Source organism: Myzus persicae, unplaced genomic scaffold (assembly GCF_001856785.1).
Source record: "Myzus persicae strain clone G006 unplaced genomic scaffold, MPER_G0061.0, whole genome shotgun sequence".
Lineage (NCBI taxonomy): Eukaryota > Metazoa > Arthropoda > Insecta > Hemiptera > Aphididae > Myzus > Myzus persicae.
Genome location: NW_019101591.1, coordinates 192,349 through 210,739, shown reverse-complemented (window position 1 = coordinate 210,739; position 18,391 = coordinate 192,349). Strand labels below are relative to the sequence as shown.

Sequence of the window (18,391 nt, the reverse complement as noted above, 5' to 3'; positions counted from 1 at the left end):
GAAAAAGAAATGATCTATAGGTATGTTACGTTGAGTTCCCGAAAATTAAAAAAACTCACTGGAACAAGTTCCTCGGAACGAGTTCCTTCCTAGCACTGTCTGTAGTACTTTCAATAATATAGTGCCATTATTATGCTATGCTTTACTGTGTGCGAAAAGTAATTAAAACTGGGTAAGACACTTAAGACATGGTCCGGTGGTAGAGACGAACAGCCACCGACTTCTATGCTACACTACTATACAGAAATCTGCGGAGCAGCTCATATTATTAACAGTCATAACTCATAATATCTAACCATTTTATTTCGTTCATGTTGTGGAGGGCAATCACCACGTAGCTTCCCGCCGGAGTCGGTAGGCGTTGGAAGGATGGTTGGTAACATTGTTTTGGATACGCCGGCCGGGCGGCGCGTTTCGTCCGTCAGCGAACCGCCATAGAACGGGTTTAAAAGATACGCAATAGGCCATAAGTATTAACCAATAAATAATTACGAGGACCACCGACTGGTCGCTCACGTTTCCTAGCGGCTCTACGCTCTTCACACCTCGGTTTGTCGTCACGTCTCGTTTCCAAGCGGTTCTACGGTCTACACGCCTTGGTTTGTTGTCTCGGATTGTTTAATTCGCCTCTACTTTCCGTCTACGACATAAACCACTGACGATTACCTACCTCTTTCGTGAAGTGTCTTCCGCGAGCGACACCGCCTTTGTCTACAGGTAAAAGCGAATATTATAATAGGTAATAATTGAGTAACTACGCCATCCGCCAATACCATTAAGAGGACGCCATGGCTACACACTAATACACAGACATGTATTGTATTTTGTTGTCTCCGTCTTACACAAGTGTGTGATATACTAAATTTAAGCTCTATTTTCTTTCATTGAAAAATTAGAGTGAATCGATCTATTGTGGCACTTGATGGTAACCTTTTCTATGTGTGCATTTGGGTTTCTTACAATGTTTCAGTTTTCAAGCTAGTATTTTTAATTAAAAAACTTGGGAGAAGGAGATAACAAATACCCGTGTACTCTCGGCGACCGATCACTTCTAAAAACTAAGTCTGACTGCCTAATTCTAACTTCACCATTGTTTTCAACATACATAAATTAAAACGAAAAATTTCAAACAAAAAATGTGTCTAGTAAAGTTACCAAATTCCAAATATTGCTGTGAAATGCATACTGTAGTCGCAATGTTTCTGTTGTAGCACGTCCGTGTATACTTGTCCGTTAATGATAAATCCTAAATGTAAATACAAATGTAGGTATTTTAGTTTCTGAACAAATTAATGTATTCTTATTTATTAATAGAATTATAAAGCTGTTGATTGTATTCTTTTTCAATCTATGGCTAGAATCGCTGAACAGTAAACTCTAGAGTTAAGTGGTTAGAATTCTAGTGAGTATGATGAACTTAAACCTTAATCGTGCAAAGTACCTAATGCATGGGGCATCATTTGGGCCTTATATGCCATTGGGCTGGTTTGGGTTTAAGCCCACAGACATGATTCATGTCATTGCTAAATAAAATTTAACCTTTAGGCTCGTGTTAATATGTAAATAATTATGGGGTATCTCTATATTATTATTTATTTCTAATTTATATATATTAAATAAAAAAATATAAAATTTTGAATGAAACTGAAAAAAAACCGTTTGCTAATAATTACATTACTTAACAATCAAAATTACATTTTTATCTCAATATTAATTGCTTTCTTCTAATGTATAAAATTGAAACGTCTAATCGCTATAAATATATTATCTGCAACTGGGCCACAAGTTATAATTCTTATGTTTCATTATGGGCCATTTAAAATGTTATCCCCTCGTCTCAAAAACTTCAATGATGCCTTTTACCTAAACGTCCCCACACACTGTAGCGATGGCAGTGGCGGAAAAATGAGTCCAGACACAAATCACCTCCACCACCAGTGTGTGTGGACCTTAATGCTGTACTATCCTACTCCTTTATTAATTTTATAAATAATAGAAATAAATTTTGTAATAAGCAATTTTTTTTTCTTCTAAATTATTACTCAAAATTAGTACTTAGCATTTAGGAAAATCTCAAAAAAAATACTTACTTAATAATAATATAATTTTTTAATTAGCTAAATGCTTAAATCATTGACAGTGTGAATGAAAAATAAGTAGTAAGTACTTTGTAAGTTGTAGTAAATTAATCTATTTTCAACAGCTTACAGTATGTAAATACAATTTAATATTTATATAGACATGAGTTTGATATAGTTATACTTTTTTTCTGTTCACTGTTGGCATACAGTCCCGCATAACTAATCACAGTTAAACACTTATGTACACAATTATAACTGTATCAGAAAAACATACTTCTTCATATCTCTCAATTATAAAAATGAATATTTTTGTGTTTTCTGTCGATCTATGACTTAGGATATAACAGCTTAATGATAATCAAAATTTATTTTTACCATTTTTAATTTTGATTTGTTTTTGATACAAATCCAGTTATGAAGTGAAATGGTGGTGACGAGTGGTGCAAGCATGTGGCATTGCTGTACTATGATAATGCTCTAATAATGATGTCTTGTTACATTTCAAAAATATTTAGTTACACACAAACAAATGTTTTATTTGGATATTGTACTTCAAATCAAGCATGACACATAATTCATGCTTCATTTCAGTTTTTTAATTTTTGGTGCCAAAATGTTTGCACACCAAAAAAAATGTCTTTCTAAATTTTACCCAATCCCCCTCCCCCCTAATTACTTCAATGGTACATTATTTTTATGATTTAATGTTCACAGTAATCAAACAACAAGAAGGAGGACATAATTCATTATGGAACCCCCAATTAATGATTCTGCAATCAATTCCAAGTAAGCAAATACCTACACTATTCAGTAGTGAAACATTACAAAAAAATTAAATTTTAACCTACATTTTGAAATTATTTTATTTTATAAAACAAGGTATTTTTATAATTTATGTAACTAATACATTGTATCTGATTTAAACAGTAATTGCCTACTGAATAATGAACAACACATTTTTTTTCCTATTTCTTTTAGATATTATTCTGTATTACAAAGTTCAAGAGCGTTATCGATTCCACTTATGAGATGTGATCAAGTATTTGATAAAGTTATTAAACAGGAAATTACTGATGAAACAACCCGCAATAATGATGATCAATTATTACCAATAGGGTAAGATGTATATTTACTTCATAGTGTAATATACTAATATGACATGATGCAGGGCTGCAACTCTTCCACTTTTCTTACTTTTTTAGATTTGGTCATTTTTTGTCAGTATATTTGGAAAACTCACTTTTCAATATGGTTTTTAAGTATATTTAAAAAATCTCAATTTCAGATTTTAAATAAATGCATTATTAAAGAAAAAAAGGGGTGAGCATGCTTAGTGAATCATCCTGTATATATTTATCTATTATCATGACTACCTAAGTTTAATTTATAAAATAGGTATCTTTATATTTTATGATTAAAGTTTCAAGTTGTTTTTATTCTGTTAAAATGTGTTAATTTGATTAAATGTTTTGTTTTGTTTATGTCGTATTCAAATTTGATATTGGTGTAAATCAAATTAAATCGTATTTTTACCTGATAATGGTAAAATTTACAGTATCAGATATATGGTTCTTAAACAAAAATCTTGTAATAATAACATTTGACAAAATTTTAAAATGCACAAATGTTTTTATTGCTTATGTTAATTTAGTAAATTGTGAGTTAAAAGAATTTCATACTTTATAACAACATTAAAACCTATTGGTCGTGTTTGTAATTTTAAATTCAATTGACTAATTTATTATTTTAGTTTTATATCTATTAAAATTGATTTCTATTATAAATAAAAAATACTCATATTATATTCTGGAAATAGGTGTTTTCTGATATTCTAATTTGTATATTGTAAAATGTTGGTAGTTTGTGCGATTCTTAAAATATAATAAATCTTAGCATGTCATACGCAGTTACATTATATAGTATCCATTGTGTACTATGAAAACCAGTTTGAATTTGTTGTTAAGTCTACTTGATATAAGCTTTCTTACACTTGATGATATTCCCCTAAACCTTCAAAAAGTAGACATTTAAGTTAAAATCAATAATTTGGAAAATGTATCCCAGGTAGACTTAAGATAAATTCAAATCTGATTTTAGAATTATTATCACATCACTAGATCAATTTTTGGTAGGTTGGAAATAGATTTCATACTGTTTATGGGTGTTAGACAAAATTCGAAAATTACAGATTCCAAATGGAAATCACATAACTATTATCATTCTAATCTATATAATATATCTACCTATTATTATATATATCTACCTATAATCTACCTTTAATTATCTTAGGTTAAATTATAAATACCTAATGACATATTATTTTGACTCTTAACAGTATGTAAGTAATTGCTAATTAACAATATCAACTGTGTACAATCATTGTTTATTATTTTATTTTTTACACATAGTAATTTTATAAAAAAAACAGTTTCAATATCGTTCAAAGTATTCAACACTTAGATTTTAAATATTATATATCCTTTTTAATAGAGTATGAATCTAATAATATTTTAAATTAATTAATGATTATTATGTATAAGTGTATACCCATAATTTTCTAACTTTTCGTTAGTATAAACTTATAATGACAATAAACATTACAAAATTACTTAAAACTTATTAGGTATTAGAAAAAACATAGTTAATTGAACATCTTAAACATGAGTTTGATTCAAAAAGTGGTATACATTTGTTAAATTAACGACATAAAATAAATTAAAATAGAATTTTATTCTTTATACTGGATAATATTAATTTTTAAAATAATTTTTTTTAGAAACTTATTCACAACTGATATCAAGATAAAATTAGAAAAAGATGTTATTGACGGTTATGAATTTGAAGGCACGGTTTCTACTGAAGACCACTCTCTGGAACTCATTAATCAATTGAATTCGGACAAGAAATCTGACTCGAGGAAGAAGCCTTTATCATTCAATGTGTGTAGCAATGTATTTTCAAATGTGGCAAAATTTTCAGTCAGTAAAGAAGTTGAAACTGGAAATAATCATCACAAATGTGATATTTGTGATAAAAGGTTTTCACGGAAGAGAAAAGTCATTTATATGTGCTAATTGTAATAAATCATATCATAAAAAATCAGATTTGAAAGTTCACATATTTCGTCGTACCTGCGAAATTCTCCATGATCACCAGAGCCTATGCTATAACTGTGATATCTGTGGTAAAGACTTTGCTGTTAAATCAAGTTTAAAAAAACATTCAAAGACACATGTTGGAGAAACAGATCATAATAATGATGATCAATTATTACAAAGAGGGTAAACATTATATTTAATCCATAGTCTAATATGCCTTTTTAGATTTGGTCATTTTTTGTGACCATATTTCGAAAACTAAGTTTTCTCACTTTTAACCATTTATTACAAATTTTAGAGACAGAAACTAAAATGAATCATGTAATGTTTTTCTAAGTATAAATTTTTTTTTTAGTGTATTTAATTTGACCTCAAAATATTTGTAAAGGAGGGTCCTGTTATTGATACTATCGTTTTACGCTGTGTATTAATTAAGTAATTGCTAATCAACAAAATCATGTTTTTAAAAAACATTTTTTTTCTGTATTTCTTTTATATTACATATATTAATGTAAAAAAATGTTTCATTTTCTTCAAAATATCTGATACATAGATTTTGATGCTTATATATATTATATACATATCCAAGGCCGTAGCCGGGGGGGGGAGGCATGGTTCAACCCCCCCCCCCCCAATAATTTTTCTACCTACGGTCTTGTACATATTGATGAACAAAAAAAAAATAAAATAGAATTTTATCATTTATTATATAGATCTTTATACTAAATAATATTAATTTTAAAATAATTTTTTTTTAGGAACTTTTTCACAACTGATATCAAGATAAAATTAGAAAAAGATGTTATTGATGGTTATGAATTTGAAGGCACGGTTTCTACTGAAGACCACTCTCTGGAACTCATTAATCAATTGAATTCGGATAAGAAATCTGACTCGAGGAAGAAGCCTTTATCATTCAATGTGTGTAGCAATGCATTTTCAAATGTATCTAAATTTTCAGTCAGTAAAGAAGTTGAAACTGGAAATAATCATCACAAATGTTATATTTGTGATAAAATATTGATCTCAAAAAAAAATTTGGATAAACATTTGATGATTCATTCTATTGGAAGAGAAAAGTCATTTTTATGTGCTAATTGTAATAGATCATATTATAGAAAAGCAGATTTGAAAGTACACATATTTCGTCATACCTGCAAAAACAACCAAAGCCATAGAATTTTGCGCTATAAATGTGATACCTGTGAAAAAGGGTTTACTCTTGCATCAAGTTTAAAAACGCATACAAGAATACATACCGGAGAAACTCCATTTAAGTGTAATTTCTGTAATGAGGCGTTCTCTCAATTCGGAAATTTAAAAATGCATACAAGAATACACACTGGCGAAAAGCCGTATCAATGTGTTATCTGTAAAAAAGAGTTTCCTCAAGCAGATAATTTGAAAAAGCATGAAAGGATACATACAGACGAAAAGCCTTTTAAATGTAGTGTCTGTGATAGGGCGTTTGGTCTAGCAGAAAATTTGAGACAGCATATGAGAACACATACCGGAGAAAGACCCTATAAATGTGATGTTTGCGATAAAAGGTTTGCTATAGCAACAAATTTAAAAGTGCACAGAAGGATACATACTGGTGAAAAGCCTTATGGATGTAAAATCTGTGGTAAACGATTTCACCAGGCATCAGATTCAAAAAAGCATACAAGGACACATAGTACACTTAAGCCATATAAATGTGATGTCTGTAATAAAGCATTTTCTCAAAGAAGCTATGTAAAAACGCACATGGTGAGAACACATACAGGAGTAAAGCCTCACAAATGTGATGTCTGCAAGAAATCATATTCCGTTTTAGATAGTTTAAAAAAACATGAAAGAACACATACTGGAGAAAAACCGTATAAATGTGATATCTGTGATAAAAGGTTTTCACAACCATCGAATTTAAAAGTGCATAAAAGGTTACACACTGGTGAAAAACTATATAAATGTAAATTCTGTGACAGAGCATTTTATAAAGAACCAGATTTAAAAAAGCATACAAGGACACACACTGATGAAAATAAGAGCAAAGAAGAAAACCTGTGATAGAATGTTTTCTCAGGTGAGAAATTTAAGAGTGCATTGCAGGAAACACCAAAGATAAGCCATATAAATGTAATTTTTGTTATGGAATGGTTTCCGCAAGCAGACAATTTGATAAGGCATACAAGGAAACACACCGCCCCAGCGCCTTAAAATGTAACATTTGGTCTAGGAGGGTTGACATTCTATGTTACTAATATTACTATTAATCCCATGATTGTATTGTTAAAAATAAGCGTTCAGTATATAACTTTACATTCTACTATTATTTGTAAATATAATAATTGTGTTACAAACTTTTTGAAATAATGGTTTTTCTCATATTTAGCTGTACATTTAATGTTATCAATTGCATTTATAACCCTTGAATTAATATTGTTGTTCAGGCTTGCATAACCATCTCAACAAAGTTCCATTGCCCTTTGGCTAATTTATAATATTTGCAGTTGTGTCCTTTAGTGTACTCTCTGCTAATTGGCAAGTTAATGATATTTTTTATTTCAGTATTGTTTAATATTTATATTCAAAGAGTAAATTACTCCAACATTTAAAATTTTAAAAAAACCTATATTTCTACCTAAATGTGGTAAATATTATATATATACTTATATATATGTACAAAGATTTGTTTTTCAACTGGGTTATTCAAATATCTATTAAATTGTTATAACAGCATAAACTGTATTAACTATGAATGTATTTATGTGTAATAGTATTCAGTATAATTAGGTATTGTAATAAAATTATAATATAAAATATACATCAAAATTGTCGTAATTTATGATTGTAGTACAATAATTGTATTGACGTACTATATGATAAAAAATTAAAACTTTTAACCCATGAGTAACTAATAAGTGGGTATATGAATCATAGCTTCGTGGGCTCATAGGGTAGGTTAGCTTAGTAGGAGGTTGTAAAGTGATAACGCGGAAACCTCTACATTCTACAATATTTTCTATATTTTGCAAAACTTATAACTGATATGAATAATATGAAAATTCAAAATTTACTTAATTTGCAATTATTATTAAAAATAATTTGAGTTGATTTTAAGTTACCGTAGGTACGAATGGGTTTCAATTAAATTTAAGTGAATTGAAATTGAACTAAACAGTTAAAAATAACAGAACTCCGCATACTTTATTCAGAATGTAATAGGGTGTGTTTAGTCTTAGTAAATGCGACAGGCTGAACAATTTGTGTTCTGATGTTTTTTAAAATGTCAACTATACTCCGTCTCAAAAGAGAATAATCAGTTTTGCGGACCAATTTTTGCCTGTGCTGCTCATCTTCCATGAACGGTCCGGGGTTAGTGTGACCATGTGGTTCTCATTTGCCAATTGCATCTTTCAACATCCGAAAAAATTGATTGTTTTCTTTTGAGACAGAATATAATATAGGTAGCTATCAAACCAATGGTCTAACAAGTCTAAAGTCTATTATTGTGTGTACAGTTGCAATGTTGAAGATTGTAAATATTTTATTATTTAATTGCTTATAGCCTTATACCATTTGCCAATAGATAGCACAGCAGTCGTTATACTGTTGTCAGTACACTGTGTATTGTACATTTGGCCCAGAATCCGCACTCCACCGACTCATTTGTTTCCAGTCCCGTAGTATATCTTATAGTCTGTGGTTTCACATGACAAGTTGAGAGATGTTTTCTATTTTAAAGACCTGTAAATTCTCATCAGAATGATTATTTGGAGTACCGATAACGCGGAATCAATTTGTCAGCTTACTCAATAAAATATAACTATCCAGTCATGGAGTATTTAATTTAAAAAATAATCACTCATCATTGTACGTGTCTCAACCATAAAAAAGGGGGGGGAATAATAACTGCTCTGCTGAACAGTTAGTGTCGAGTGTGCGGTGTACCTCATTATTGAGGAGTAAGTCACTGTAATGTATGCGTTGAATACTTGAATATGAATTCAATGGTAAATCTTTACATACAAAAATTATTTTTGACAATTAGGAAAAAGAAAAAATTCAAATGTCTATAAATAGCTGAAACAGAGTAATAGTATTTTTTTAAAATTGTATCATGTATAAAAAATACTGATATAAGCAAATTGTTAACATTTTAAATATCTAAACCTCAGAGTTTCTAAGCCACTTGGTTCAATATTGGAAACACATACAAGTAAATTATTTTTCAATGATATCAAACTATTTCTGTTTAGTTTTTAATGCTTCCGTATATGAAATTATTTGTATAATTATTTATCTTATATCTTCGATAGATGCGGGCACCCATACATATACACACTCGAAATGTTCTCTAATACCTACTAGTTGTTTCGTTTCATTCACGGTGTTGAAAACGGTAGGTTTTTTAGTACAAAAACATGTAGTCTTACAGAAAAAATACTCCATTTTTGTAGAACAGTCTGATTTCGTAAATATTTTTTAAGAAGACCATTTTGAAGGCTAGATCAATGACTAATTTTTGATATTATTATCATAAAAGCATTATTTTTATTATAGCATTATTATTATAATATGCATTTGCATAATACACAGTATTCTCGATTTTTTTACCTATTATGTTCCTAGTTGTTCTTATTAAAATAAAATGAAAATTATGGCTTTGATCAGATTTGCAAAAAGTCTGATAAATCGACGAGGCATGAGAGTTTTTCGAGGGAGTGAAATCATTTTTGTTACAGCTACATCCCATTTTTCAGAATTTAAATTCTTTCTATTTCCAACACGAAATTACTTGCCAATTTTGAATTTTCGTTATTTTGATGAATTTTGTAAAACTAAATAAATAATAAAAAATTATTGTGGACTTACTCTCAACTTTTTTATTAAATTTCCACTAACAACAACTTATGAGGAACGTTGTACTATATTTTCAAGTTTTTTGAAAGAGCGAAAAATTTCTCATCGACAATAATTTTAAAAAACTAATATAACTTAACCTTTTCTTATGCCTATAAATATTTCAAAAATGTTATGGTTCATAGAAATTTCTTACACAAAAACACTCAGTGAACATTTCATCTATAAACTGTTTTTTTTCACTAAAAAACAAGATAGATTTTTTTTCAAAACTTGTTCTGCTTAAAAATTTCAGTTTTTCCTTAAATTTTTGTTCGTATTGCCTTGAAAACTTGTTACAGAGCAACCACAACTACCATAATATGCTCTTTATAGAATCAACAATAAGTATTAGTAGCATGTTTACAAAAAAATCGTATGCAGTGACAATTAGCGATTAGACAAGAAGGGACACACCTCGACGTTACTCCGGACAGTTTGAACTTATCAAAAGATTATCAAACACCTAAATATACACTATACTTATTGGAACAGAAAAATGCTTCAATCTTCAACCATAATATAAGCACTTACTCTTGTATGCTCGAGTTCACATTTGGGTGAATTTTTATCTAAATAATTATTCGAATAATACCTTACTCTGTTCGAGCTTCGGCCCATATGGCCGTATAAGTGTATAGTAATTATTAAAAAATAAACACTCATAAAGGTAGTTGGCAAGACGTTTGCAACTACACCTGCCTAAACTACAATAATGGAGCAAAACGAAATCCCGGGATTATTTTAGTTGTATATATTATATAAGATACATTAAATTTGTGAATTGCCCACGACCAAACTATTATATTATTTTCGCCGCGGCCATCAATCGTCACTCACCACTACGCATGATGTACCTATACTATATAATAGTAATAATTAAAATTATACACGAGTGTGTCGTTTTACACGAATTATCAATTATCATCGCTCATTCACGCATCGCATAAATAGATGTAGGTATTTTATATAATTATATGACCCAGGCCAGTGTCGACAGATCGAATTTGTTGACATTACTATTTTATAGAATGGGTTGGTTCGTTATTATTAAAAATATTATATATCCAAAAATTATAATACAAGCATACAGCTTTTACTAATTTTTACTTTTTTTTGATCAAGCAAAAAATTTTTTCGCGACAAAAATTTTAAAAAAAATCCAATATTTCGTAAATTGTATAGTGAATAGAAATTGCTAGTATGAACACCCGCTTAAAATGTCACGTTTATATGGTTATTTTTTTTTAAAGTTACACTAAAAAACAAAATAGATTTTTTCGAAAACTAGTTTTTGTGCAGAAACTTTAGTTTTTCCTTAATATTTTGTTTGTTTTTCCTGACGTTTTTAAAAATTATTCGGAATTTTTACTTTTGACTCCACCCCCCTCCCCCTGTTGAAGAACACCAAAGAATTTTTACTGTCCCTAAAGGTAATGACAGACACAAAAAAAAACACACAAATCATTGAAAAATCAATACATTCATGATTCATCATTCCGCTAGAATCTAAAAGGCATTCTATGCGTTCTATTGGTTCTATGGTATGTAAACCAGTTCCGAAATATTTGCGAGCTATCGATAAAAATTTATTTTGAAACTTTCAATTTGTTTAGTTTTTTTATGAACGTCAAAAAAAATGTTTTTCACTCAGTCAAAAAGTTTGAAAATGTAATACAAGGTTTATCGTGGTTAAATAACTGAAAAAAAGTTGAGTGTTATTCCACAAATATTTTTCATGAACGTCTAGAGTTTACATTTTGATGAAACTTATACACTGCAAAAGTAAGCTTAAAACATTTTATTGATTCCTAATAATTAACCTTTTCTTTGTAGGTACGATATTTTCAATATAATATTCAGAATCTGCAATTTAAGCTATTCATAAGCATTTAAACATTTTTTATTTTGATAAAAATGTTTAAGTTCTGTCAAAAAGTTATAACATTTCAAGCAAGATTACACAAACGTTCTTTTTTAACAATTCTTATAAAAAAAATCTTTTACATCTATTAACAATATTTTTTATATTTTTTATTTTTAATATTGTTAATAGATGTAAACGTTTTTTTTTATAAGATTTCAAATTATTTTATTGTAGTTCAAAATAAATTCTTGTATGTTCGATTTTTATCGAAAAGGCTTGCAAATGTGATACAATGTTCCTCTTAATTGAGTAACTCATATTATACTAAAACTAAAAAGCTGAAAATTGTATTTTTAACATTATTGAAATTTGATAATATTAATACATAATAACGAAGGACAAAGATTTTAGTAACTTAATTGTAGGCAATTCAAAAATATTAATCGCTGTAACTTTAAAGTTCACATATTTTATTTTATTTTATCTGTACAAAACACTTAGATTTATTTATTTTATGCTATTAATTATATACCATGAACTGCACACCGTTCTTCACAGAAGTTCACAACATTATCATATTTGTGTATGACATAAGACCTAAGACTTAAGTACAACTATAATAATTGAAATATATTTGAAAAATAATAATTTAACCTACTGTTCAATAATGGTAAACAAAATTACTGCATAATAGCAATATAGCAATAAATACTTGAATACTTGTAATATATTATACTATATTATATCATGCAATATACTATTAGTAATGTAGGCTGGATCGCGTTTGCTCAGAATCATATTTGTATATATATTGATTCATTATCCATAAAGTCGTGCGCAACAAAAAAAAAAATTGGTTACAGAGTGGTCCTTTAACAGAGTCATTTTACTTATTACATTGGTGGGAGGGTGGGAATTTGTTTATTAATATCAAACGTTCGCAGCCAACAACCGTTCAGCGATTCCTCGAATCATCGAATTCGCAATAAAACGACAAGACCAAGTTAAAATAACAAAGGACACAAAGGATTTTGTACAACATCAACGCACCTAGACGATTTCCTTTGATCGTCAACCCCTTCGATCTCTGCCGTGTAGCAAGGTGAGTCTCCGTATATAAATACGGGTTCCGAATAAGCTTCCGATACCCCAACTAATTGCATTACACTATACTTTAGGCTGACTGTTGGACTTTTAAGGGGTCGTAATTCTGCACAGTAACATTGCCACCCTCCCGCAATTCCGCAGTATTCATTCCAAAGTACTTTTAAACTTAATTTTATGACTTATACACGAACCGTTATCCCACGTGGTGATATGATAATACATAGCCATTTGTATTATTATTAGTATCATATTGCCAGTTTTAACGAAGTTGACTTATAATATCTGGGACGGAACGCACAAATTTACCAAGTTAAATGAGTACTTACTTTAAATACACTGGTATACTGTTTATATATTGTTTCGTTTACGTACATTTTATACACTATTATCAACAGGTACTGACACGTGCTCATATCCAGCGTGCGGAATTAAAGTACGTAGGTAGGTACCTATAGGTGGGTCACAGAAGTTTTTATAAAGCAGTAGATGGAGATCACTGCCCGGACAGACGGCAGTAACACATGTATGCACATTGTAGAGACTTTTTTGCTTCAGTTTTTCGTCGTTAGGTTTGTATATTGTTTTATTTCGACTCCCCTCGTCGCATCTGTTCAATATAATTGATGACGTCGTCCTGTTCGTCACTCACACACACACACACACACACACACACACACACACACACACACACACACACAGTACCTACAACAGTGATACGTATAATACGTCGACTAAACAACAGAAAGCCCAACGGAACAACCCCCTCCAGCCTTATGCACCACACCCGCCGACCCAACTTGCATAAATAAATAGCTATAGTTGGAACTATACTCACGGCCATGTATAATCTGCGTATACCTACCTGTTATAGAGACAATCGACCAGAGGGTCGCCGCCGTCATCATTATTGTTTCGTCTCCGTTCGTTTCGCATTCATCGCGAATAGCTTCTCCTTTATACATGTATATATTATATTCTTACGCGAATAAATGTATACATTTATACGGTTGCTTGTATTACGCCGAAGTCGTATACAATGCAAATCACGGCTACACATAAATAGTCATGCCTATACACGTCTTATATTCTACTGCAGTCGAAAGGAGGTCGCGTTGTCCACGGGGATAAGCAGACTGTATAAAAAAAAAAACAAAATTATTTCGGTTTTCGTATAATCAAATGTATATTATTATTGTGACGTGGTACTAGGACACGGTTTATACAGCGGAACAACACAAAACCACGAATACCGTAAAAATATCATTTTTGATATTTCAAATGGATCTATGGGAACACCCAACGAGGAACCTTGTATTTCAAGCTTAAGCTATTCAAATTGAAAATATTATACCCATTTTTAACTTAAAATCCCGAAAGTTGATTTAGGACCTCCCTATATATTGTAATGCGATTATACATTTATAATATTGTAGATCGCAGTCCTTTTACGTCCCATTTTAAATGGGACTTGTTCTTTTTTTGAGAATCGTGTCTCCTTGTCCCGAACCATATTTCGAACCTACGACAGCTTTTTGTCCTGTTTTTAAAAAATAGTTTCGTTTTAACCCCGCTATCTTCCTATTAGTTATTATATACTTTGTAGGAATTTGTTAAGTTGCCTGACTATACTGAAAACTGAATGTATATAGTATATTAATCCAAAATGAATAAAACACCATGGATGTACAGCAAATCGAAGTTCCAAAATGTTTAAAAAAAATGATAGCACCTACCTAAGTAATCTGTAATAACTATAATATGCATAAATATGAAATAAATAATAATTAATATAACTATGTCTATACGCATAATTGTCGCGGTGGTTTTCGCTAAGTTCACGAGAGCGTAACTGACAAGGCTACAACCACCGTCGAAATTAAAAAAAATGTTTAGCGTAAAACTACAATAATTTTTTAGGAGAGACTAAAATTGAAATTTCGACAAAATTCATCAAAATCCCGAGAATCGGCAAATTGTTTCGATTTAGAGATTAAAAAAAAAAATGTTCGAATAGTTGAATGTATGTCTAAAATTCGAAATTTGTATACGAGATTTTCCTTAAGTTTTCTTATATTTATCAACGAAAAAAAAAGTTAACCGAAAAGTCAGATTAATATTTTACGAGTGTTTAATGTTAGACGTCGTATATTCACCTGCAAATTATCACTTTTCATACAACAATTTGCTTATTTTTTTGTTATTGAAAAACCTGCTAACCGTAAGTACCTGACATTTTCATCAAGTGTATATTTTATCATTTTTTGTACACGATAACCTTTTGTGTTATTTATAGACATTTGAAATTTGAAATTATTTTAGTTTTTATTCAATAAATATCAATAAAATTGTATTCGTTGGGTCAAAAAACTTGGAAATTTAATACAGATTTCTTATACATTTTTATAATAACAGTTGATAAATATTAAAGATCCATAAATAATTATCTAAAAATATTATTCATGGATACTTGAGACTTTTAGAGTACATTATATTACGTATATTCAATATTGTATAGATGCCTACATTATTGGCTAATGGTAACAACAATATTTTAATTACAACATCAACAAAATATGTATCCACTTAGTAATATACTATTCTATAGCAGACCGTCTTCGCTTAAAACTGTAATTCGATAAATATTAACCGTAGATACTTTGAACACGTACCACTATTACTTAAACGATCATTTTCTTTAGGTATACTTAATGCAATTTTCAAAATATTTAGATTAATTTTAAGCTATTGCCCATTTATACAAAGTATTATGAAAATAAATAACTAGGTATATTACCAATATAAAAATATAATGAAATATTAAAATAAATTTAGTAATATTACACATTTTTATTGTATTTTAATATTGGTTTTTCAATTCCTTATTTTTAATAACGTAATAGTGTAAGACGTATCCTATCTATGTATTTTTATTACCTGCTGCATGTGGTATATTTAATCTATAGTAGGTATCTATCTATAGCAATATTTACTATATATTCTACATTATATTCTCTAATTCAATAATATGGTACAATAATTGTGTGTATATACCTAATTATTGAAATTAAATACCATATACCTAATTTACCATGTTGTAAATAAATAGATATACACAATTTTAAACATATTATAATATGAAGTCCCGGTATCGACTATAATGACACAAAAATTTGGAGGTGGCGAGTTCGCACCTGCGCCTTCCTCCCCCCTCCCTACTCCTGGTGACCATGGCTGCAGACAGCGTTTTTAAAGATATTTATGTCAGGTTTGTGATATTAAGAGAAACTCTCTGTATGTTATAAAATACGAGTACACCACGAGCGTGAGGTCAAAGACGATTGACGGCGGCAACTGTGGAGGATGGCAGAAGACGCTGGGTGAGGATGTGGTGGTTGCAAATATCGCTGTGAGTCCGAGATAGGAGCGTTAGCGGTGGCAGCGCTTTGTCGCGGGAGCGAAAAAGAGGATTACGAAGCGTGTATGATATAATAATAATAATAATAATAATAATAATAATAACGCACCGGAGAAAAGACGACGACTGCGGCGTGTGTGTGCTAGAGATACGTGCCCGCGATATGCCCACACGCCGACGCCGTTTTTTTGCCTACCGTTTTTATGACATATCTCGATCCTTGTCCGACGTTTATTATATAATATAATAGACGATCCTTCAAGAATCGCCTGCACCTAACCGCCGCAACTGATGATCGCACAGGTACGCCACTCCCACAATGATATTTAAATGCAACACTTTGGCAAAAATATTTACCGTGCGTAATTAACATAATATTATTGCATTAGTATCTTAACTTTTATAGTTATTCAAGTGCATAAGGTTTAAGCATGAAATCAAAATAATTTAGCTGTGTCTGAGTAGGGTTGGTATTACGATTGAATTTGGAAATTGTTTTTTGCAAATCAACGATAGAGTTTCGAGACCTGCAGCAGTCGTGTAGATATATGCTAATTGCTAATTGTAAGTAGGTATATGCTAAATATTGGCAAAGGAAAAAATGTATGTAGATCATTTTATATTTTTAATAGATAATTGTTAAGAATATTATGAAAATCACTGAAAAGTGGGAGAACGTAATGATATGTAATATTGTCAGTTACTTTCTTATCCACCTACCAAAAAAAGTTTCGACATCCTGATCAATGGCAATGGCAATATAATAGTATAACCTACCTAAATATAATATGTGCGTTAGCGAATTTAAAATTAAAATCAATAATAATTATGTCTTTATATTTGCAACAAAATATAATACATCGAATAGATATGATAGGAAGTTAAGTTGCAAAACTCAACCAAAAAGTAAAGCTTGCGAACAGTATTGGGTTGAGTTCAATATCCAGCAATAAGCAATTATCATAACAATAAAAAAAATTCGACTCCACCGAAATAGAAATACTTAAATAATTATAACATATTATGCTTTAAATAAACTATTAATTTATTTTTTAAACCACATATACTACAGGCAGTGGCACCAACGGGTGATTTTTTTGTCTCATTATTCTCGCTTTTATCATATATACCTATTCTTATTGTACAACTTGTAGAAATTGGACTTTAGGAACCAAAAAATATAGTACAAATAGGAACACTTAAGTTACACTTTTGTTTTGGCCAAGTACTATAATTATGTCTTATAACATGAACTTTAAGATTAACTTTATACATGGAAACTAAATTAAAAAGTACAAATAGATCGCGAAAATCAAAAACATTAAGTTCTTTATAAATTACATTTTTACTACAGAAACATGGATTGGACAAAATTAGTTTAATTCAATTATTAATAAAGTTATTAGTTACATATTATAATACATTAATATTAATATTATAAGTATTAGCCCACACTATCAAACCATTCGAAAAAATAGATTGCGCTACACCTAAATAAATAAAAACGTGAAGTTTATTAACTTAAACTTTACCAAATATGTCTTAAGTCTAACTTAAATACCTACTTATGTACTTAACTAACGATTTAGTTTTGTATCTAAATTGAGTTAAATTTTTTTTTAATACGTGTCCATGGAAAACAAATAGGTATATTTGCTCCAACATAAGACCATCATCCAAAATCTAGAAGAGTTACTTTTAAATTATTTAGCTATTGAAATTTAGTTTCTGTTGATGAATAGAATGTAAAATTACAAATTTTAATATGTAGGTATTGGCAGGTTTGCGTTAATTTTTTTTTTTATATAGTATTACATATTGACTTTTAACTTGAACGGAATTAATATAAAATGAGCACATTTTTGATAACTTATTTTTTCCTGTATTAATGAATAATAATAATAATAATAATAACTATAATTAAACTGTTAGCTTG

At 29.8% G+C, this 18,391-nt stretch overlaps 1 pseudogene; it reads left to right on the top strand.

Annotated features, from left to right (window-relative positions):
• The first annotated feature begins 411 nt into the window (after positions 1-411).
• On the top strand, positions 412-7,432 carry LOC111029806 (annotated as a pseudogene).
• Positions 7,433-18,391: the final 10,959 nt, after the last annotated feature.